At 42.1% G+C, this 24,208-nt stretch overlaps 1 long non-coding RNA gene across 1 annotated transcript in view; it reads left to right on the top strand.

Annotated features, from left to right (window-relative positions):
- Positions 1-648: 648 nt before the first annotated feature.
- Positions 649-24,208, top strand: part of LOC109615456 — a 29,453-nt gene continuing 5,893 nt past the window's right edge. Inside the window, exon 1 of the long non-coding RNA XR_002196448.3 lies at positions 649-912. This is a non-coding gene — a long non-coding RNA (uncharacterized LOC109615456). The remainder of the gene's footprint in view (positions 913-24,208) is intronic.

The raw sequence follows: 24,208 nt of genomic DNA on the forward strand, positions 1-24,208 counted from the left end.
ACGTCAGAAAAGTTTCTCTTTTTTGCCGTCTTCCGTGTGTCCATGGCGTAAAATGAGGGCGTGGGGGAAGCGGAGACTTGAATATATAGGGGCGTGTTATTCTAATGACGATCGTTTTCATCCGCGGCATTTATCAAGGGAAGGTATTGCGTACACCTGGATTTTAAAGGTACGCACAGTTTCATAAATCAGGCGATGAGAGGAGTGTAAGCAAAATCTTACGCCAACATATACGCCCGTTTCAACGCAAGAATGATAAATGAGGGCCATTGTAACCAGGATTTTTTGTGGCATTGGCAGAGTAAAGGCTTTTTTCTGGCAACTCGACCATGCAGCTCATTTTTGTTCAGGATTCGTCGTATTGTGCTCCTTGAAACAACCACACCCTTTTCCAGAGCAGCCTGTATTTCTCTTGAGGTTACCTGTTGGTTTTTCTTTGTATCCCGAACACTTCTTCTGGCAATTTTGGCTGAAATCTTTCTTGGTCTACCTGACCTTGGCTTGATAATTATTTATCTGAATTTTCCACTTCTTAATAAGTGATTGAACAGTACTGACTGGCATTTGCAAGGCTTTGGATGTCTTTTTATATCCTTTTCCATCTTTATAAACTTCCATTTCCTGGTTATGCAGGTCTTTTGACAGTTATTTTCTGCTCCCCATTGTCACGACTGGAACAGGAATCAACCAGGTAAATGAGGCTAGACGTCTTTATTTGCAGAATGGATCGGGAACCAGAGATACGGTGAGTAGACCGAATGATGACAGTCGTGAATTACTTCGCTTGTCGGTGATCTGAGCCTCTCCTGCCAGGGAAGCGGATGGTGAACAGAAGCACACGGTAACTAGGTGGAGGAAGATCAGGGAACAGGCTGTATCTGGAACGGGAAATCTCAGTGAACGTTTCGAAAGGTAAGAAGTGAGTCTGAGAGTCTATGTAGCGACGATGACTGAAAGGTGAGGGGGGTTTATCAGGGGTGAGCTGGTGATGGGATCCAGGTGGGGATGATTAGAATTCCGGTGACGGGGAACGAGTGGGCGGTGTTGCCGATGAGGGTGATTGAGGCGTGGTGGATGGTGGAAACCTGACACCCATAGCTCAGTATCTAGCCTTCTCATTTACTATTTATACACAGACACTAATTGCAGTTAATTACCATTTTCACCTGTGTGTATCACCTTGTGTGTCTGTAACAAGGCCAAACATTCAAGGGTATGTACACTTTTGATCAGGGCCATTTGGGTGATTTCTGTTATGATTATGATTTAAAAAAGAGCCAAACAACTATGTTAAAATAAATGGCTTCATATGATAACTATCCTTAAATAAAGGACAGTTTATTTGCATGATCAGTCATATTTTCAAATTCTATGCCCAAATTTCACAATTTGTGCTAGGGTATATGCAACCATTGGAGGACAACAGTATGCTAACAATCAGACAATGGTTTATGTGTTAATAATGCCTTTATTTACTTGATTATTCACATTTTCACTAAAGAGGGTGAAAGATTATGAAGTCCGATTCTTGCATATTTAGTAATACACGAATACGATCAGTGAAAAACTGCTTTATGAAGGTTATGTTGAGCTTGTTTGGCAAATTACTGTCCGTGTGCGCAGCCGTTTTTGTTTTAATTCCATTGGATTCTGGGATCAGTGTCTTGTGAGCAACATAAAAGAAACACTTCGGGGTCACGAAAATCTGGAATTTTTCAAAATAAAAGAGATCAACGAATTACTTAAAAACGGAGATAAATTGAGTTTATTAGTTGTTTGATAACATGAACCTCTCAAAGCATTGACAACAATTCAAATATTATCATATTTAAGAGTAATTTCGATAAAAAGTGGGTGTTAAAACACATTCCAAGGGTAAAATTGTTATGGAAATTTTGAACTAAGGTACATTTGATAAATGTCTGTCTTTCTATTGGCTGGTATGTAAATCTTTACTTTGATTGTGACACACATGTCTGTATAATATCAGAGGATTATTAGGTATTTGGGCCATGTCCTCCTGCCTAGACAAAGAAGGGTGTCAGTCCTTTCTGTTCTTTAGGAACGTAGGAGAGAGGGATCTGGTATATGTCTTAGGGGTCATTCTTGATTGGTCACAATGGGTTGTGGGGTTAATCATCTGCCGACCTGGAGGTTGTCTAGATGCTTTAAGTTTCTCTTAAGGGTTGAGAAAGTTAACCACATGAGGGAAGACACCATGTCCCTTGTGTCAAGCCCAGGACATGTGATAGAACAAAGGGCATGTGTTTGATTGACTTGAGACCGATGGGCAACAACTTACCACACCCCTTTTTCTATGTAATAAATATGGATTGTTCATGTATGGAGTTAGAGACACCTCAGACGATTATGTGTGTGTAAGCGGTTGACGTGTCTCTCATAATAGTCTCTGTGCATAATAGTTAATAAAACGGTTATAATGTAAAAAGATAATTTTGTCTCTGTGTCCCTTACTCCGAGTGTCGATACATTGGAATTTCCATCACAAAAATTCAGACAATGCCAATGACAGAATATGGAATACATATTGCCTCATAGCTCAAACTATTGAATATTCCACAGAGAAAGCAGTGTAGGAAATGTCCAGGAGAATGTGTAGAGTAAGACAAACCTGTCTAATCATGGGGAACGGTGTGCACCATCTAGCAACACAATATTTACACACCCTCTTTTTCCACAATGTAACTTAATGGATATGAAATACATATTGACTCATACAGAAAAAACTATTCTATACCGCGCAGTGAATGTATTGTAGGAAATGTCAAGGAGACTCTATATATTGATTATATGCAAAAAAATCAAGGGGCACTGTGTATTTGCAATTTTTGCTGGTGTTTTACTCTGGCCATACCATTGCCCACAATGTAACTCAATGGATATGAAATAAATATTGCAATTTATTTTATCGTCGTCAGGAAATAATGTTTAATCTTATCATTTAACCCATTGTACTGTATACATTGACTGAAGTATGTTCACTGTCGTGTAAGCAACTATAAAAATAATTATAACAAGTAAATTTGTGTGGTGCAAAGTTTATGCAAACAACAAATAAAGGCCTACCTAAACTTTTGACATCCTCTTATAGCAGGAAATCATGTTTTTTTTTATTATACGGAGCAACGGAGGATATAGATTCTTAAATTAATTATGATGAAAAACATTTCTTAATATGTCATACATCATTTGAAAGATATTTCTAATCTTTAAATTGCAACAAACTTGTAACTAACACTTACATTTAACATTTTGAGTTATTCTTAGACATTTGAAATAGTAGTATAAGCCATTAATTCTCAGGAATATGTTGTATTTCACATTGTTTTGAAATTCTATAGAGGTATATAGGGTTAACTGAAATTATAAGATTTAAAATGTTGTCCTCCTGGCCTGCAGGCAATTTCTGATGACAGTAAGGCAGGCCCAAGTCAGTCAAGTGAAGATCTGCAGGAGGGCAGCCACAGTAGATAAAGACAGCTTTTTAGTGCAAATCATTAGCCCAAATTACGCAAAGTAACTACTTGAGCACTAGTTAAAGCCCAAATTACGCAAAATAACGAATCGAGTATAAATCATTTGCTGACAGCTTGGTCCCCCCCAGTTAAAAAATCCTATCTGCGCCCCTGGTTCAGGAGACTCTATAGATTGATTATATGCAAATAAATCAAGGGGCACTGTGTATTTGCAATTGTTGCTGGCATTTTACTCCGGCCATACCATTGGCCACAATGTAACTCAATGCATATGAAATATATATTGGCCTATAAAAAAAACTATTCTATACGCCGCAGTGAATGTAATGTAGGAAATTTCAGGAGACTCTATAGATTGATTATATGCAAAGAAATCAAGGGGCACTTTGTATTTGCAATTGTTGCTGGTGTTTTACTCCTCCCACCTCATTGGCCACAATGTAACTCAGTGGATATTAAATATATATTGGCCTATAAAAAATTTGAGACATTCATCTTGTAGAGGAATTAGGCTAAATAACAGTTATGATGGGTGTTATGATGTGTTTTAATGAGGAGACACAAAACCTGTTGTAGGTTTCAGCCATGTCTTTTTTTATCTGCTTTTGAACACGCCCCCTTGACCCCAACATTACATTTAGCAGGGTGGCAATAGGTGACTCGTTTATTACATATCATAACAATGGGGAAGAATCATCAATCTCCATAGCAGAAGTCACTGAGGTAGTCAAATAACTCCACAGTGGCAAAGCTCCGGGGATTGACGAGATCCGTCCAGAAATGTTGAAAGCTTTGGGTGTGGAGGGGATGTCTTGGATGACACGCCTCTTCAACATTGCGTGGGAGTCGGGGAAAGTGCCTAAGAAGTGGCGGACCGGGGTGGTAGTTCCCCTGTTCAAAAAGGGGGACCAGAGGGTGTGTGCCAATTACAGGGGTATCACACTTCTCAGCCTCCCTGGGAAAGTCTACTCAAAGGTACTGGAAAGGAGGGTTCGGCAGATAGTTGAACCTCAGATTGAAGAGGAACAATGTGGATTCCGTCCTGGTTGCGGAACAACCAACCAGCTCTTTACTCTTGCAAGGATCCTGGAGGGGGCCTGGGAATATGCCCATCCAGTCTACATGTGTTTTGTGGATTTGGAGAAGGCGTATGACTGGATTCCCCGGGAGATACTGTGGGAGGTGCTGCGGGAGTATGGGGTGAGGAGGTCCCTTCTGAGGGCTATCCAATCCCTGTACGTCCAAAGTCGGACTCGTTCCAGGTGGGGGTTGGCCTCCGCCAGGGCTGCGCTTTGTCACCAATCCTGTTTGTAACTTTTATGGACAGGATATCGAGGCGTAGTCGGGGTGGGGAGGGGTTGCAGTTCGGTGGGCTGGGGATCTCATCGCTGCTTATTGCGGATGATGTGGTCCTGATGGCATCATCGGTCTGTGACCTTCAGCACTCACTGGACCGGTTCGGCAGCCGAGTGCGAAGCGGTTGGGATGAGGATTAGCACCTCTAAATCTGAGGCCATGGTTCTCAGCAGGAAACCGATGGAGTGCCTCCTCCGGGTAGGGAATGAGGCGTTACCCCAAGTAAAGGAGTTCAAGTATCTTTGGGTCTTGTTCGCGAGTGAGGGGACAATGGAGATTGGCCCGGAGAATCGGAGCAGCGGGGGCGGTATTGCATTCGCTTTACCGCACCGTTGTGACGAAAAAGAGAGCCGGAAGGCAAAGCTCTCGATATACCAGTCAATTTTCCTTCCTACCCTCACCTATGTTCATGAAGGCTGGGTCATGACCGAAAGAACAAGATCGCGAGTACAAGCGGCAGAAATGGGTTTTCTCAGAAGTGTGGCTGGTTTCTCCCTTAGGGATAGGTTGAGAAGCTCAGCCATCCGTGAGGAACTTGGAGTAGAGCCGCTGCTCCTTTGCGTCGAAAGGATAAGTTGAGGCGGTTCGGGCATCTGGTAAGGATGCCCCCAGAACGTCTCCCTAGGGAGGTGTTCCAGGCACGTCCCAAAAAAATACTTTGGGGTAGGCCCAGGACTAGGTGGAGAGATTATATTTCGACACTGGCCTGGGAACGCCTCGGGATCCCCCAGTCAGAGCTGGCAAATGTGGCTCGGGAAAGGGAAGTTTCCCCTACTGGAGCTGCTGCCCCCGCGACCCGATACCAGATAAGCGGATGAAGATGAGATGAGATAGCTGACCTTCAAGTTGATGTGACATGTTTTGATTTACAATAAGGTATTTGATCATTTATGTGAAACAATGTATTCCACCTGAGATCTGGTTAGGTGAACTCAGAATTGTTCATTAATTACTCTTTGAGAGTGATGCTTCAATGTAAGCAAACTATCTTAACTGATGATCTTAGGCTGATCCCTCACCTTCTTCATGATCATTGATGCCCCACGAGGTGAGACCTTGCATGGAGCCCCAGGCCCGAGGGAGATTGACCGTCATCTTGAACTTCTTCCATTTTCTAATAATTGTGCCTTCAGTTGTTGCATTCTCACCAAGCTGCTTGCCTATTGTCCTGTAGCCCATCCCAGCCTTGTGCAGGTCTACAATTTTATCCCTGATGTCCTTACACAGCTCTCTGGTCTTGGCCATTGTGGAGAGGTTGGAGTCTGTTTCATTGAGTGTGTGGACAGATGTCTATTATACAGGTAACGAGTTCGAACAGGTGCAGTTAATACAGGTAATGAGTGGAGAACAGGAGGGCTTCTTAAAGAAATACAAACAGGTCTGTGAGAGCCGGAATTCTTACTGGTTGGTAGGTGATCAAATACATATGTCATGCAATAAAATGCTAATTAATTATTAAAAAATCATCCCCGGCGGGGATTGACAGAGAACATCATCGCAACCATTTTGGGTGCGATGGCAGTCTCCACATCCGCTAGTTATGTGGGCCGATGGAGACTCTTTACGCACTGGTGCAAGGGCGTAGGGTTTGATCCCCATTGCCATGAGGTCTGCAGTGTCATGTTGTTTCTGCAATCTTTATTTGATAAGGAGAGGTCGCCCGGCACACCAAAGGTGTACGCATGTGCGATCTCGGTGCGTCATTTCATGTGCCTGTCTTTAGTCATTCTTTGGTGAAACTTTTTTTGGCTGGGTCCCGCTGTCTCTGCCTGGTTGCAATGCGGACGTTGCCACAGTGGGATTTGGCTTTGGTTCTGAAGGCGTTGTGTTATGTGCCTTTTAAACCTATAGATCAGACCTTGTTGAGGATGCTGTCTCTGAAAACAGCACTGTTGTTGGCTCTGACATCTGTTAAGTGGGTCTGTGATCTGTGTGCGCTGCCAACGCAGCATGGCTGTCTTGCTATCAATGGTGATGGCAGCAGAACTGTGTTTTATTCCATGAAGATGGTGTTGTGTGTGTTGTCTCATGGTATGTGCTGTGGCATGGTATGTGCAACGCACGGCCTTGGTGCAGCCTGCGCCACAGCTCTTCGTGTGTCATGGGGGTCCCAAGGTGTGCCAGCCATTGTCGATGCAACGTCTGTCTCACTGGTTGTGAGACAATTGAGCTCACATACAGTTAGGTCCGGAATAATTGGGTTTTGTTATTTTGGCTGTTTACCAAAATATATTAAAATCACAGTTAAATAATGAATATGCGCTTAAAGTACATTCTCTCAGCTTTAATTTGAGGGTATTCACATCCAAATTGGAGGAAGGGTTTAGGAATTACTTTAATATGTAGAACAAGTCTACCATCAAGAGAAGACTTCACGAGAGCAAACACAGAGGGTTCACCACAGGTGCAAAGCATTAATACAGCCTCAAGATAGGGCACAGATTTTGCCAAAAATCATCTAAAAAAGCCAGCCCAGTTTTGAAAAAGCATTCTTTGGAACGATTAAACTAAGATCAACCTGCACCAGAATAATGGGAAGAAAAAAGTATGGAGAAGGCTTGGAACATGATCTGAAGCATACCACATCACCTGTAAACACGGTAGAGGCAGTGTGATGGCATGGGCATGCATGGCTTCCAATGGCACTGGTTCACTAATGTTTATTGATGATGTGACAGAAGACAGAAGCAGCCGGATGAATTCAGAAGTTTATAGGGATATATTGTCTGCTCAGATTCAGACAAATTCAGCAAAGTTGATTGGACGGTGCTTCACTTTAAAGATGGATAATGACACAAAACATACTGCGATGATGTGACAGAAGACAGAAGCAGCCGGATGAATTCAGAAGTGTATAGGGATATATTATCTGCTCAGATTCAGACAAATTCAGCGAAGTTGATTGGACGGCGCTTCACTTTACAGATGGATAATGACCCAAAACATACTGTGAAAGCAACCCAGGCAAATAAATATTATGCAATGGCCAAGACAATCACCTGATCTCAACACGATTGTGCATGCATTTCACTTGCTGAAGACAAAAGGTTTAACTGGGGGCTTGGACTAGGTGTGACTTGCTGACTCGCTCTACCAACTGCTTGAGATGGTTTTAGGCACCTGCAAGTTCAATCAAGGTGAATTCACAGGTGATTACACTACCGTTCGAAAGTTTGGGATCACTGAATAATTGCTTAGTTTTCAAAATAAAATATTTTGTCCATTAAAATAACATCAAATTCATCAGAAATACTGTGAAAACATTGTTTAGGTTTTAAATGACTATTGTAGCTGGAAACAGCTGGTTTTTAATGGAATATGTAAATAGGCATAAAAAGGCCCATTATCAGCAACAATCAGACCTGTTCCAGTGGCACGTTTGCTAATTAAAGTTTATCATTTTAAAAAGCTAATTGATCATTAGAAAACCTTTTTGCCATTTGTTGTTCTGGGAAATTAAAACAATTCCATGTGAGAAATTGCCAAGAAACTGAATATCTTGTACAATATCTGTGTACTACTCACTTAACAGAACAGCGCAAAATGTCTCTAATCAGAATAGAAAGAGTGGGAGGCAACGGTGCACAACTGAGCACAACTGAGCAAGAGGACAAATACATTAGAGTGTCTAGTTCAGAAACAATGTCCTCAACTGGCATCTTCATTAAATAGTACCTGCAAAACACAAGTCTCAATGTCAACAGTGAAGAGGCGACTCTGGGATGATGGCCATCTAGGCAGAGTTGCAAGTAAAAAGCCATATCTCAGACTGGCAAATAAAAAGAAAAGATTAAGATGAGCAAAAGAACACAGACACTGGACAGCAGAAAATGTATCTGTCCATAACACTTTTTTTCCAATCTAAGTTTGAGGTGTTCGGACCAGAAAGAAGAACATTCTGGAGACGCAGACCAAATGAAATGATGCTTGATGCCATCTGTCAAATATGGTGGAGGCAATGTGAAGGTCTGGGGGTGATTTCGTGGTAGTCTAATAAGAGATTTGTGGGAGGAAGGTTATCACTCCATTTTCCCTCCATGGAGCCAATTTCCTCCTACAACAGGACAATCACCCAAAGCACAGCTCCAAACTATGATCTGTTTAGGGAAGAATCAGTCAGCTGCTACTCTGTCTATAATGGAGAGACCAGCACACTCACCGGATCTCAACCCTATTGAGCTGTTATGGGAGCAGCTTGTACGTATGATACGTAAGTGCCAATCAAGTCAGTCCAACTTCAGGAAGCATGGGGTGAACTCTCTTCAGATTACCTGAACAAATTGACAACTAGAATGTCAAAGATCTGTAAATGAAGGATTCTTTGACGAAAGCAATGTTTGAAGGACCCAATTATTATTTCAATTAAAAATAATGTCCTTGTCAGTGACTGTATTTATTATGCTATATTCAGACTAATTTCATGTATGTTTTCATGGAAAAAAAGGTAATTTTGTAAGTGACACCAACATTTTGGCAGGGTTGTAAATATTTCCTGGTTGAAACAAGTAGCATGAAAAGCATAATGGCCAGTGGATGTGCAACTTTCTATGAATTTGTGGGGTGGCGAAGGCAGGGCCATTTATGAAAATGTGGTATGTACTGCAAAATGTAACTCCTCTACCTTGGGCTTGGATAAATGGTCTACATTTATCAGGAGTGGCCAAATCAACTGGCCTACTACACTGTAAACCAGGGGTGGGCAATTCCTTTTTACAAGGGGCCACATGAGAAACCTGAATTGTGTAAGAGGGCCACACCAACGATAACTTGAACTTAATTCTGCTCAACTTTCTTCCATTGTAAAATGCACTAAATTATATATTTTGAATAGCTGGTACTGATAATCGGAAGAATAAAACTATTCTGTAAATATTTATATTAGGCAATGTGAAATTGTGGTGTATAGGTCAAATAAGAAAACAAAATAAATTATTGAATCAGTGCAAACATGTTTTTACTTGTTAATCTCCACAAACAATGAAAAACAACAAACAACCTAACAAGTTTATAGAAATACAGCAATACAACAAACAATAACTTGTTTCCACCTCATTTTACCTATTTTTACCTCATTTTACCTCTTCAGTGAGAATAATCCAGTCTGTTCTGGGCTTGAACAAGGGCATTAAAATCTGGCTGAATGTCTGAGGTGGCTATGCGAAGGACAGCTGAGAGGTAGTCATCAGTGATAGAGGATCTGTGTTTGGATTTGTTGAACTTCATCACTGAGAATGTCTGTTCACATACATAGGTAGATCCAAAGAGGACTAGAATCCTCTGAGCATGCCTCCTCAGGTGTGGAAAGTTCTCCTCTTAGAGGGAGGAGTAAAAGTCCAGCAGTGAGACTGACCTGAAGTGCTCGGCCAGAAGTGTGTCAGACTGCAGGTCAATTGAGTTCCATCTGAACATCACTTGGTGCATTATCCACACTGCAGTTGAAGGGAGAAGAAACCATGTGCATTTCACTCTCAAGAGTTTTGAAATCTTGAAATCGCCTTGAAAACTCTGCATGCAGTGCTTCTAACATGGTTGAATACTTGTGGATGTGATCGGCTGATCTTTTGGATTCCTTTAGTGTTGGCAAGTGGGTCAAAATGTTGTCCTTCACCTGGCTTGAGATAAGCTCCAACTTGCTCATGAAAGCCTTCACTGCACTGTACATCTCGTGCACAAAAAGGCCCTTGCACTGCAGTTTGACATTTACTTAGTTCATTAGTGCAGTCACATCCACAGCGAATGCGAGTTCTGCCACCCAGTCTTTATCTGAAAGCTCTGGGATGTTATGTCCTTTCTTAACACAGAAATCCTGAATCTTGTCTCTCAGGTCCCAGACAGTTTTCAGTACTTTGCCAAGGCTGAGCCACCTGACAGTGCAGTGATAGCTTATGTCACCATGTTCAATCTCATTTTCCTCCAAAAATGCAACAAATTGTCTGTGATTTAATGCTCTCGCTCGGATGAAATTAACTGTTTTAGTTACAGCATCAACAACATGGTTCATTTTCAACACTGTCTTACATAACACTTCCTGATGTATAATACAATGCAAAAATGTCAATTTCTGCAAAGGGTTCATATCTGTCACTTTATCCTGCATTCTCTTTAAAAAAAAAAATCACTGTCAGATTTGGACAACAGTCTGTTGTCACACCTGCCAGCTTGTCCCATTTCAGTCCTAACATGTCCAAACATGCATTTACCTCTGTGAACAAGTCATTACCAGTGGTTGTCCTTTTCATTGACTGCATGGCTGCCAACTCCTCCGTGATTTGAAAGTGTTAAGAATTTTACGTGTACCAGAATTTCTGAAGAAGGACGAGGCTCCGGTCCAAATGGAAATTTAGCACAAAGATTTATTAATATGAATTGATAAGTCAAAATACATGAAATACACTGCAGCGGTCAAATATTTGCTCAACCCTCGAGCTTCCACAAAATATTCGCCCCGAATCAAGATCGAACATTGGTTTTAATACTCCCGCCACAGGGGCGGTTACTTTTCACTCTCGTGAGTAAAACCCATCCTTATTGGCTCTTCGTTGGCATGGTGACATGTTGGACAAATCTCTTGGGTTTCGCTATCCCATGAGGAAGGACATGCTCTAACTCTCGGTCATAGATCAACAGGTTCTTTGCATACAGGTGTGAAATCTTAATCAGGTTACAGTAATTTACATTCTATTGTCCTAACCTAGACTAGAACATCAGGGGGCTGGAGACAGAAGGTCTCTTTGTGCTGTATAGGGGGCAGTTTCATTTGTATGTTAATTGTGGGGTTTTAATCCTGTCTCTCTATCTGAGCCAGGTGTAAAGTCTGAGTGAGTGTGGCTGAGTGTAATGTAAACTTTTTATGGTTATTGTATTCAATCATATTTCCCTAACCTGGCTGCAGCATACAATTTAATAAAACAAAAACATAGGAATACATGGTTATTAAATCAGCATTATTTAAACTACATTTATCTCAACAAAAGTCTGCAGTTATCCCACATAAGAAGATGAGTGGCTGGGCGGTGTCACGTATATCGCAGCTCTCATCCAAAGCCAGAGAAAAATTGTCAAAGTCGGCCGCTCTGTTCTTCAGCTGAAGCTCCAAGTTTCCAGCAATGTCCTCAACCCGCCTCGTTACAGTGCGTCGGGTGACACGTTCTTTTTCTCCGGGCAGAACAACGCAACAGAGTCCAATAAGCACTCCTTAATAAACTCTCCGTCAGAAAACGCCTTACTTTTTCTGGCAATTTTGTGAGAAATTACATAACTTGTCCTGACGGCTGCATCTCTGGGGGTGTGAAGTTTCGTAAAAAGTCCTTGTTGGGTTTGCAGTTTTGCTAGCAATGCATCAGACTCCCATGCGCGCTCTTCATCAGACAGATTTCTGTATTTATCCTCATGCTTGGTCGTGTAGTAGCAATTCAAATTATAATCCATTAACACAGCGACCTGTGTACCACAGATTAAGCAAACGGCTTTACCTTTAATTTCTGTAAAGAAATACTTGGCAGTCCATGTCTTGTTGAAAACACGGCATTCGTTATCAACTTTTCTTTTCTTAGCGTTGTTGAAGTCTAACACTTCCCCGAGTTGGTTTGTTGGAAAGGAGAATAAAACACCAGGAGTCAGGTCAATTACCGTATCATATGTCCATTTATTACAGAAGCTTCTGGAGACACGTGTCGCCGCACCATGTCTAAGGATCAACAGTCAAAACATCATTTTTATACTTCTACTACGCCCAAAAAGATAGAGGCTTTAACTTACAAAGTGTGTGCCATTGGCCCAATCCCAGTTTTATTCCTTATAGGATAACTGCAAGTATCCCCTTGCCCCCCCCCCTTCTGGTTTCTGTCTTGTCTGTCCGACTATGTGTGTGTGTCTCTGACCTGTGACCTGTTTCTCACAAAACAGACATACTAAATCTTTCTCTCCCCGGCAACAGCTTAAACAGGGTTTCCTATTCTCCTACTTGCTCCTTCAGTTTCAGTTCATATTACAAACATTTAATAATTTGTTTAATTGGTTACAACAGCTTACAACAGTTCACTAACTTATATAATCAATACATCTACAGCATGAGCCGACATCTTGAGGGTAACCTGGCTTGCGTCACTTGTCACTGTTCACCTTCACTCACAGCTCACGCACGCATATACGTCCATACGTAAATAATACCAACAAGTTGTCTGAACTTGGGCTGAAGTATTTGTGCAACGTAGAGCTGAACCAGGACAGGTGCATCTGTCTTTATCATCTAGGTAAAGAAAGAAACAATTAAATGACTATGCGAGAGCTACAAGTGAAACTATCAAAACATAGGATGGCTGGCTGGATAGCCGGCTAGCTAACAAACTACTTTGACAAGGAAAAATGTATCCAGCTGAGAGAGTGACACTACACTACACTACAGTGTCACTACTCTATCTAGTAATCAAGCCTAAACCCGGTTAATCGGTTATCGAGTAAAGCGTACAAATAACTTGGTGGTTACAGTAGATAGCAAGCCATTTCTTCCAATAACGGTTTTATAAACAGCTTACCAGTTTTCTGCATAGTTGCCCTTTTCACCAGGCCTTCAGGAAAGATCACACTTCGTAGCTCTCGAACCAAGACCTGACGTAAGGTTAAAGGCAAGTGCCGATTGGCTGGAACACCGTGTTGAAGATGGAAAATTGTCGCATTTTATCAAGTAAAAACTCCTTAAGTCATTAGCGTAATTATTTCAGGTTTAATCGTATATACGGGTACAAGCATCATGACAAAAAGAGTACAAGTACAGAGACCAACACAGAGTGGTGTCATGGCAGTTGTTCTGATTATGCATTTCAAGTTTCAAGCTTATATTCTCTTCCAACAGTACAGATGACGGAATTAGCATTTGCCGAATGTACGTACAAGGAATAGTAGCCACTATGAGGTAGTCTAAAAATGCAAGGTTACACAAATAGCTCCAGGAGGCACATAAAATCATAGAATGTCGGTTGCTCAGACCACCCGGTCAAAGACTGAGATATATCAATCTGGACATTTACTATATGGGGACTTTAGTTAACTATGCTCTTCCCAAAAAGGAATAGAGCTCTGTTCACCTGTAGGATGTAAGTAATAATAACCCCCTGCTGTTCAAGAGCTTCCTCCTAGAGAAATGTTTCTTATAGCTGTTTAATGGCAAAGGCAGAGGCCTGTTTCTCTTACTGCTAAAAGGAGCCAAGGCCTTGCTCAGCCGACATTCCATTCATCACTGCCCCTGAACACAAGACACTGGCCTTATACACTCACCTCAAGGATTATTAGGAACACCATACTAATACTGTGTTTGACCCCCTTTCACCTTCAGAACTGCCTTAATTCTATGTGGCATTGATTCAACAAGGTGCTAAAAGCATTCTTTCGAAATGTTGGCCCATATTGATAGGATAGCATCTTGCAGTTGATGGAGATTTGTGGGATGCACATCCAGGGCACGAAGCTCCCGTTCGTGCATTATCCTGCTGGAAGTAGCCATCAGAGGATGGGTACATGGTGTTCATAAAGGCATGGACATGGTCAGAAACAATGCTCAGGTAGGCTGTGGCATTTAAACGATGCCCAATTGGCACTAAGGGGCCTAAAGTGTGCCAAGAAAACATCTCCCACACCATTACACCACCACCACCAGCCTGCACAGTGGTAACAAGGCATGATGGATCCATGTTCTCATTCTGTCTACGCCAAATTCTGACTCTACAATCTGAATGTCTCAACAGAAATCGAGACTCATCAGACCATGCAACATTCTTCCAGTCTTCAACTGTCCAATTTTGGTGAGCTTGTGCAAATTGTAGCCTCTTTTTCCTATTTGTAGTGGAGATGAGTGTTACCCGGTGGGGTCTTCTGCTGTTGTAGCCCATCCGCCTCAAGGTTGTGCGTTTTGTGGCTTCACAAATGCTTTGCTGCATACCACGATTGTAACGAGTGGTTATTTCAAGTTGCTCTTCTATCAGCTTGAATCAGTTGGCCCATTCTCCTCTGACCTCTAGCATCAATAAGGCATTTTCGCCCACAGGACTGCCGCATACTGGATGTTTTTCCCTTTTCACACCATTCTTTCTAAACCCTAGAAATGGTTGTGCGTGAAAATCCCAGTAACTGAGCAGATTGTGAAATACTCAGACCGGCCCGTCTGGCACCAACAACCATGCCACGCTCAAAATTGCTTAAATCACCTTTCTTTCCCATTCTGACATTCAGTTTGGAGTTCAGGAGATTGTCTTGACCAGGACCACACCCCTAAATGCATTGAAGCAACTGCCATGTGATTGGTTGATTAGATAATTGCATTAATGAGAAATCAAACAGGTGTTCAAATAATCCTTTAGGTGAGTTTATAATATTCAATACCTCTACCCATATTCTTCATATTCCCCACCGTAATCTTTTACATTGTATATTATTTCTTTATTTTTGCAATATTTTTTACTTTATATATTTCTTAATTTTTATGAAATAAATAAATATAATATAAATATATATATTTATGTCGGGTGCCATGTCACAAGAATTTCTTTGTGCAAGAGGACGATTTGTTATTTGATGCATTTGATAAATAAACTTTGAACTTGAACTACACTAGCTGAAAAACGTTTAATAACCCAGAGGAATATCTGACTAGTAGTATTGGTGAAATTGCCAGGTTAACAGATAGAGATCTTGATGATGTTTTAGACAACATTTGCAGGGACAATAACCTTGGATGATAAGATATGAAATTCTGGTCAATTTACTCGATATTACAAAGAATATTACTGATAGTTGTTCTCCGTAAAATATGCATGCAAGCAACTGCCATGTGATTAGTTGATTAGATAATTGCATTAATGAGAAATTGAACAGGTGTTCCTAATAATCCTTTAGGTGAGTGTAAGTTGGAGACAGAGAGAGAGACAAGTCCTTCAGTATATGTGTAATTGATCAAACATACAGAGTACAAAACCCCTTCTAATAAAATAATGAATAAATAAGGATAATAATAAATACATTTTCTACAAAAGGCCAAGATGGTGTAAAGAAAGATAGCAAACCCTATTAGCCTCACTGGTTTGCAAGTACAAATTGTTTTTGTATATCTAAGGCAGAAAGTTTGTGTCAAATTTCTGTAAACAAACAGAAACCAATCCACAAACACAGTTTGCTATCCACAAATACGATACGTTCCACGAACTCAAATGTCACTCACAAATACCTCTTCAACCGATTACATTTTTTTTGCATATTGTGAATTCCGATTGAGGATCGTGTTTCATGTTTACAGATCAGTAAAGTATAATTTTTAAAATTTTAAATGTTTTTTTTGAAGATTCTGAATTACATTTGTGGACCACGTTTCCTATTTACAGATCATGATGTATGTGATTGTAGAATTTATGCAATTGTAGATTTTTATGTCGTATCAAACATTGCAAAACTTGAGTCAAAATTTTACAAACAAAAAGGAACCAATCCACAAATATAATGTATTCCACAAAAGTGTGAGGTATATGCGCATATCATTTTTCATACATTCAAATCCTTGCTTTGAGGTACAAGTAGAAAGGAGTTTTTTTATGGCTAGTGAGATATATTTGTGGATTGTGTTTTGTATTTGCAGATCATGAGACATTTGTTTGTGCATGTTACATTCATTTGTAAATTGTATTTTCTGTTTACACATTGTAAAATACGTTTGTAAATTGTGATCTGCACATTTGTAATTATTTAGAAGCAATTCTATCTCCATATATACGCTTCAACGTGTGAATCTTATTCAGTGGTGGTCTTCTTTCAGCCTTCTTGACCTTGGCCATGTCTATGAGCACTTGACACCTTGTACTTCTGGACACTCGAAGTAGGTTGCAGTTCTGGAATATGGTGGCACTGGAGGATAATGTGTTCCTGGTAGCTTCACGTTTAATTATTCTCAAGTCTTATGCAGTTAATTTGCGTCTTTTACAATTTATGACTTTTCAGTGTCAGTTAAATCTCTTTGGCCCATTTTACCTGAAGTCATGAAGCTGCCTAATAATTATGCACACCTTGATATAAGGTGTTATTCACTGTTGCCACACTCTCCCTCATTACACAAGTACATACAATTATTAAATCCAATGAGCATTCAAGTTTACATGGTTTGGAGTTGGAAAATGTGCATAGAAATAATAATACGATCAGAATACTCACTTGCCTAATAATTGTGCACGCAGTGTAGAGAAAAGCATGGATGAGCTTCTCTTGGTCTTTTTGGGACAACAAAAATAGCCCTTGATGTTGGCTATATTTCTAAGATGATAGAATGCTGTTTTAGTGATCACCTTGATGTGAATATTGAACGTAATGTCTGAGTCTATCAGAACACCAAGATTACGCACTTGGTCCCTGGTTTTTAGGGCGCCTGAATCCAGCTCTTAATAGTAGTTCTCTTACCTTTGTTGCCAAACACAATAATTTCTGTTTTATCTTGGATTATTGCAGACAATTTTGGTTAATCCAGGTATATATGTGCTCTACACAGAGTCTATTGAGCTGTTGTAATATGGTTCGAGAGCCATATATATTTGAGTATCATCTGCATAGCTATAGTAGTTAATGTTGTTGTTTTGTAGAATTTGGCCCAGAGGTAGCATAGAGAGATTGAACAATAGCGTTCCGAGAACTGATCCCTGCGGAACACCGCGTGTCATAGCCGGATTCATGATTTCCAATGGTGACAAAGTAACTCCGGCCATCTAGATAAGACCTGAACTAATTAAGGACTGTCCTGGAGAGTCCTACACAAATTTCCAGCCTGTCTCAAAGTGTTCTAATATCTACAGTGTCAAATGCAGCACTGAGATCTAATAGAACCAGAACAGTTATTTTATCCTAATCAGTATTCAGCCATATATCATATAACTTCCTAAGACCTGAGCTTTGATAATGTATGCAATTTTAATTTCACTTCGATATTTGGGATTAGTAATTGATAATTGTAATATTTAAGCATAGCGAAGACAACTGTCCCCTAATAAGGACAATAGGTTTAAGTTAAGCAGAATGAAGTACATGGTGCAGGAAGCCTAAAACAGTGTCCTCATGCGGACACAGGGTCTCAGGACCGTTTCGGCACTGTGGTGAGGTCGGAAGCCTGACTGAAATTTGTCTAAGCGACCGCTTCAGTTCACAAAAATGGCTGAGTTGATTGAAGACAACCTTCTCAATTATCTTGGCTATAAAAGGGAGATTTGATACAGGTCTAAAGTTGTTCATTATAGATGGATCCAATGTTCTCTTTTTTAATAGAGGCTTAGTGGCAGCAGTTTTTTAGAGACTTTGAGAAAATGCCTGATTGTAGAGAGCCATTAACTATTTGCTGTAGATCCATTGTTATAGAGTACAGAAGTCCGAAAGCAGTGTGTCGAGACAACATGTGGAAGCTTTAAGATGTCGAACTGTTTCTTCTAGGGATTTTTGGCCAATTGTATTAAATTGCGACATAATAACCGAGTTATGTCTAGGGGGTTGTAAAGACGGTATAGTGTCATTGTTTTACTGTGTAGTTCTGATGATTTTGCAGTTTTCTTGTTAGAGGGGGAGAGGGTGAGTTTGGTGGAGGGAGTGATGGGAGTCGTTGAGCCCCCGCTTGGGACAGGGACAACATCTGGAAGCATTGGGTGATTTTAGTCAGAGAGTATGGTGAGGGTGGGTGGATACTCTTCCTATGTGCTCTGTCCTTTATGCTTACCTTGTTTGGCAATGGCATTCCAAGACCGTGACGTATGTTGGCACCAAGAAGCTAGCATCCCATGTTTGGATGAACCCAATCAGGTCTAAATCGGTCTCTGTCAGCAATTTTTTGCCAAGCTATCTCCCTTGCCTTGTTAATTGCGGCAGTATTGCCCTTTTTGGTGATGACTCCTTTAAACTCTTCATGAAGTACCCTCAGCAGGGTTTGTTACGCTGTTGAGAAGATCACCACTCTAGTTTTCGTCTCTTTTTTGCGACATAGTATCTTCATTTCGCTGATCACTTGTTCTGGGCTGCTGATGTACTCTGTGCATGTGCACAATGCAAGCTTGTTAAAGCCTGGTTTGAGTTAACGTTGACAAGACATGGCTAGATTATGTTTATGGAACGGCTTGAGCCTTAATTGGATGTTGGCGTTCATTCAAACCGGCTTTTTCAATTAAGTGCAGATTTCATTAGCGCCGTTGATGGAATACCCCCCTGGAAGTCACTTTCCCTTTTTCGTCAGCAACAAGAGGTCCTTGATGCGATAGGCTACCATATGGCAAGCGACATGTTTGAGTTTCTTTACAAATGCATTATGTTTATTGCCATTTAATTGGTGCGTGATATCATTTGAGAAAGACCCGGGCTGAATCTCAAATTGCATACTTGCATACTACATAGTATGCCAGATTAGCATGCAAGAACATTAGTATGTCTCAAACCATAGTATGCCGAAAACAGTATGACAAAAGTTCCCGGATGATTTCTTGTGGATCTTCGAAGTACGCCTCCGTGCATGCTATTTGGAGCAATATAGACCACAACACCTTGCACGCAGTAAAAGAGGAGTGTCACGTTTTAGAAAGGGAGACGGTGGCAGGCGCAGAATGTCAAAGCGTTTCTCTTTAATAAACAAAAACAAAGAAAGCAAAACTGAATGCCGGGCACTACAAGATCCTCAGGAGTTCAGGAACACACAAAATATGACAGGCACACAATGACCAACAACGACAAGGAGAAAATGGTTGAACTAAATACACAGACAAACGAGGAGGATAACAGACACAAGAACAGGAAAGACCATACAAGGACAAGACAAGGACAAACTGAAAACATGAAGTGGAACGGCCCCCCTCAGGCAGGGACCGTTACAGTACCCCCCCCCCAAAGGCGCGGACATCTGGACGCGCCAAAACAAACAAAGGGGAGGACGGGCAGGGCACCAAGGCGGAGACTCAGCCCTGGGGCGGGGACCAGGGACATGAACAGGCGGAAGCCAGGGACCCGCGAAGAACCAGGAGCTGGAGCAGGGACAGCCGGCGGCGGGTCGGGAACTGGCGGGAGCCAGGGGGGACCAGGAGCCGGGAGAGCCGGAGCGGCCGGACCAGTAGAGGGCGCCGGGCGGCTGAGACGAGGCGACCAGTCTTCGGCGGGCTCGGGCCAGTCATCAACGGGTTCGGGCCAGTCATCAACGGGTTCGGGCCAGTCATTAACGGGCTCGGGTGGCGGACACTGGGCAGCAGGGGGCGCTAGCGGCTGCGGCGGACACTGGGCAGCAGGGGGCATGCTTCCACGGAACCACAAGGGAGGTCCCCTCTCTCTCATAGGTCTCCTGCCCACTCGAGTGCCCGGCCGGTGAGCAGGGAGAGTACGAATGGCTGAGTCGGCAGAGATGAAGTTCCTGCAGCCCCGCATGTAATGGCTTACCAGGAACAGGGGCGGCGGAAGGCCGCGGAGCAGGGACAGCCGGCGGCGGGTCGGGAACTGGTGGAGCCAGGGGGGACCAGGAGCCGGGAGAGCCGGCGGCAGGTCGGGAACTGGTGGAGCCAGGGGGGACCAGGAGCCGGGAAACAGTAGAAAGGCCCATAAAACAGTAGAAAGGCACGCCACTCTGAGGCTTTCCAGTATGCTCTGCTTGCAAGTGATCTTGGTAGCCTTGTAATATTTGAAGGGGGTTGAATAGAGGTAATTTTAGAATATATTTCATTAACCTTTGTTCCTATATACCAAGGCTCTGTGTGATGGCTGCTATCAAACCACAAGGTTGCAAGTTGTCTCATTACACCCAAGTCAATACAGTGCATAGAATCTACGACAAAACCAGTTACAATGTTATAAAAAGGAATCAATATAAAAGGAGTTGGTCCTTTAACGCCATATGTTTCACCCAAGTGTGGATTTCTAGCATGTTGTATCATGTTCAACTGACAACGTTCGGCTGTCATATTATCTTGATATGGATATACTTGAGTGTGACCTTGTCCCTTCTCAACTCTTTGACCAGGATGTAGACACCAATTGCATCCATATTTTACTGTTTAACGTTCTGAAAAAGTGCCCTTGCAACACTGTCACAACTACAGATTAAACAATATACAAAGGAAAGCACTGTTGTCCCCCTGAAACACCATTTGAAGCCTTTTGAAGACAGATTTCATTTAATCAATAAAGCTTCTGTAATGGGCGTGCCTCGTCTTTAACAGTTTCATGTTAGGCTGGATGCACATCCATTAATCTCTGTATTTTCTGCGTTGTGTTCTATGATTTTCTGCATTGTGTGCTGAGGGAAAGAAGGACCCGGACCACGACCAACTACTGGTCACTCTTTTAATGAAGGCAGAATGGTGGATTTGTCTGTACAAATAAACAGAAAAACACCTAAGGCTCTGTAACATGCAGCATCCTCCGCACAGCACACAAGTCCTAAGCTCCTCCTCTCATCTAGTCTGGCGCGAACTGCACATACATACGTGACTGATAAAACTTTTAGTATTAACAGCACAAATACTTTTAAATGAAAATGTGAAAATGAATTATAATGAACATTATGCGCATACCTGTACAAATAAATCGAAAAACACCTAAGGCTCTGTAACATGCAGTCTCCTCCGCACAGCACACAAGTCCTAAGCTCCTGTTAGCAGATAAACATACATAAAACCCTGTGGACCAGCACGTGCAAACATGTCTACTTTAAAGCTTACAAAAAGTCTGCTTATAAGGTTTATATTCAATTGACACATTAACTGCATGTTCACAACCTAAAAACTAACATTTGTACATGCATAAAACAAGGTTTGCATCGTCCAAAACCTGAAATAAATGTTTAAAGATGACGAGCAAAGTAATACATTACCTCCTCTCAGCTTGTCTGGCGCAAACTGAATGACCGCACAAGACCTGCGACCTCTTAAAATGACAGTACAAGTATTAACATCTTGGTCTGAATACAACATTCAGGCATAAACATAGGCAATAAAGCACATCTTAAACATATACAAAACAATATTCATCAGGATTTGGTGACATTTCAACTGTAAAAGTAAAGATATATTTTCAACCCTGTTACACTTCTGAAAAACATTGTGGGTACTGCCTCTCCAGGGCAGCAGGGGGCACTGGCTGCCTCTCCAGGGCAGCAGGGGCTGGGACCGGTAGCGGAGCAGGAACAGGGACCGGGGGAGGCCACGGGACCGGAGTAGGGACCGGGGCAGGCCGCGGGACAGGAGTTGGGACCGGGGCAGGCCGCGGGACAGGAGTTGGGACCGGGGCAGGCCGCGGGACAGGAGGAGGGACCGGGGCAGGCCGCGGGACAGGAGGAGGGACCGGGGCAGGCCGCGGGACAGGAGGAGGGACCGGGGCTGGCCGCGGGACAGGAGTGGGTAGCGGGGTGCGCCGAATGGCCAGCCTGCTACCACGCCAGCCCGCTCGGGGAACCTGGGGAATGAGACAGGGTGCCGACCGGAATGGGTCTCTGGTGGTCAGTTCTCTGGGTCGGCTTTGCCGTGGCTGACGCGGGCCTGTGCTCGGTGAAGGCCACCGGGGGATCCAGCGGTCCAGGGGGTGACGGTAGGGGTCCTCCTCCTCGGAGTCTGAATCCGGCCATCCGAGGAGTTCCCCTACCGTCCACTTCTGCTGCCTCCTTTTTGGTCGGTTGGTCATTCTGTCACGTAGTTAGATATGGAGACGGAGGCAAATGCAGAAGTTCGAAGGGTTACCCCTTTTATTAAACCAAAAAACAACGAAGAACCTAAACTGAGTGCCGGGCACTACGATAATTCCAATGGGGCAGGGGCACAGGAGCACAAGAGCACGACAGGTGTACATAACATATACAAACACAATGACCGACAAGGAGAAAAGGGCTGAACTAAATACACTGAGAAACGAGAACAGAAACAGGTGGGGGCAAAAACACAGGTGAACTGAATATACCGTTTAACAGAAACAAGAACAGGAAAGACCATACAAGGACAAGACAAGGAAACACAGAAAACATGAAGTGGAATGGCCCCTTCAGGAAGGGACCATTACAATACCTTGGCAAATAATGGTCTAAAGTACTCAATTTCATTCTATATTGGTCTGCTTTTGCACACAGCTTCACAAGACCTGGTGCTAGGGCTCAGTTGTTTCTAAAATCATATCAAGTGACCTAGAGGGCTGAAATGTGGTCAGTTCAGAGATGCTTGTTATCCAGCATAAAGAAAAAACATGTAGTAATTACAATTATTTTATAATAGTAATTTTATTATAATAGTACAAAAGTGTATATGTCTTGTTGCCATTCTGTAGCCTATTTATTGATTTAACATACATACCTTGTTTGTATATTCATTACACCTATCTGGTTCTGTTCAAGGATATTTTCATATGGAAGTCCATGGTTTTAATGGTTCATATGTATGCAGTGTCATAACTTTATCTCTGACGTTTATAACAAACCAAACCGTTTGAAAATCGGTAGAAAAATTTGCAAGTTGTGGTTATTTAAAAAGTACATGCACCATAAAACACAATGTTGCGAGTGAGCGAGCGGCCTGTGGCAAGATGGCCCTCATGTGCGGATGTCGACCTCCATTAGCCTTTAGCACGGACAAGGTATCTAGCCTTTATATATGATGTCTATGGGTTAAGTCCTATTATACATACTAACCTTTGACAGCCTTTGTTTATATTGGAAGCTCAAACAACAACACAACAGGAAAATTCAATCAAAAACTAAGTTATAAATATATATTGAGCAGAAGTTAATAAAATAAATGTGTTGTCTAGGAGATGGCCTACCTTTTTGTAAAAAATTACGTGTTGACCTTGGTCATGTTTTTGTTTCATCCCTTAAATATTCCTTATATTACGGTAGATGTACTGTTTAAAGTTGTCGAGGGGCTGAAAGAGTATGACTGTTAGATTGGAACTATTTCTGGAAAATGTGACTGCGACTGCGGACTGTTCGGCATCACACAGCCAGTCCTCAGCCTTGGGTTCTTCAATCACCGCTTGGTTGTAATCTTAAGACATGTTTTGGTAAATTCTTCCGACTGCTTGATAGTCACAGGCGGTCTGTCTGTTTCTATGCTGTGTTGAGGACAGTGTTAACGTAAGGCGGGGCTTCAGGGTCTTACGTCAGTCGAACAGTCCGCAGTCGCAGTCACAATCTAACCCGCTGACATTTTCTGGAAATATTTCCAATATTTCCTTTTTGGAAAGGAAAGAAAAAGGTGCAGTGGTCTCTTAATTTTTTCCAGAGCTGTATTTGTTTCTTACTATTTTATAATAAACTTCCAGTCTACATAACAACATTCATGTGTCCAGGAATTCTAAAACATATTGCGAATACTGTAGAGAAGGCTTTTCGG

Source organism: Esox lucius, chromosome 14, assembly GCF_011004845.1.
Source record: "Esox lucius isolate fEsoLuc1 chromosome 14, fEsoLuc1.pri, whole genome shotgun sequence".
NCBI classification, from domain to species: Eukaryota; Metazoa; Chordata; class Actinopteri; order Esociformes; family Esocidae; genus Esox; species Esox lucius.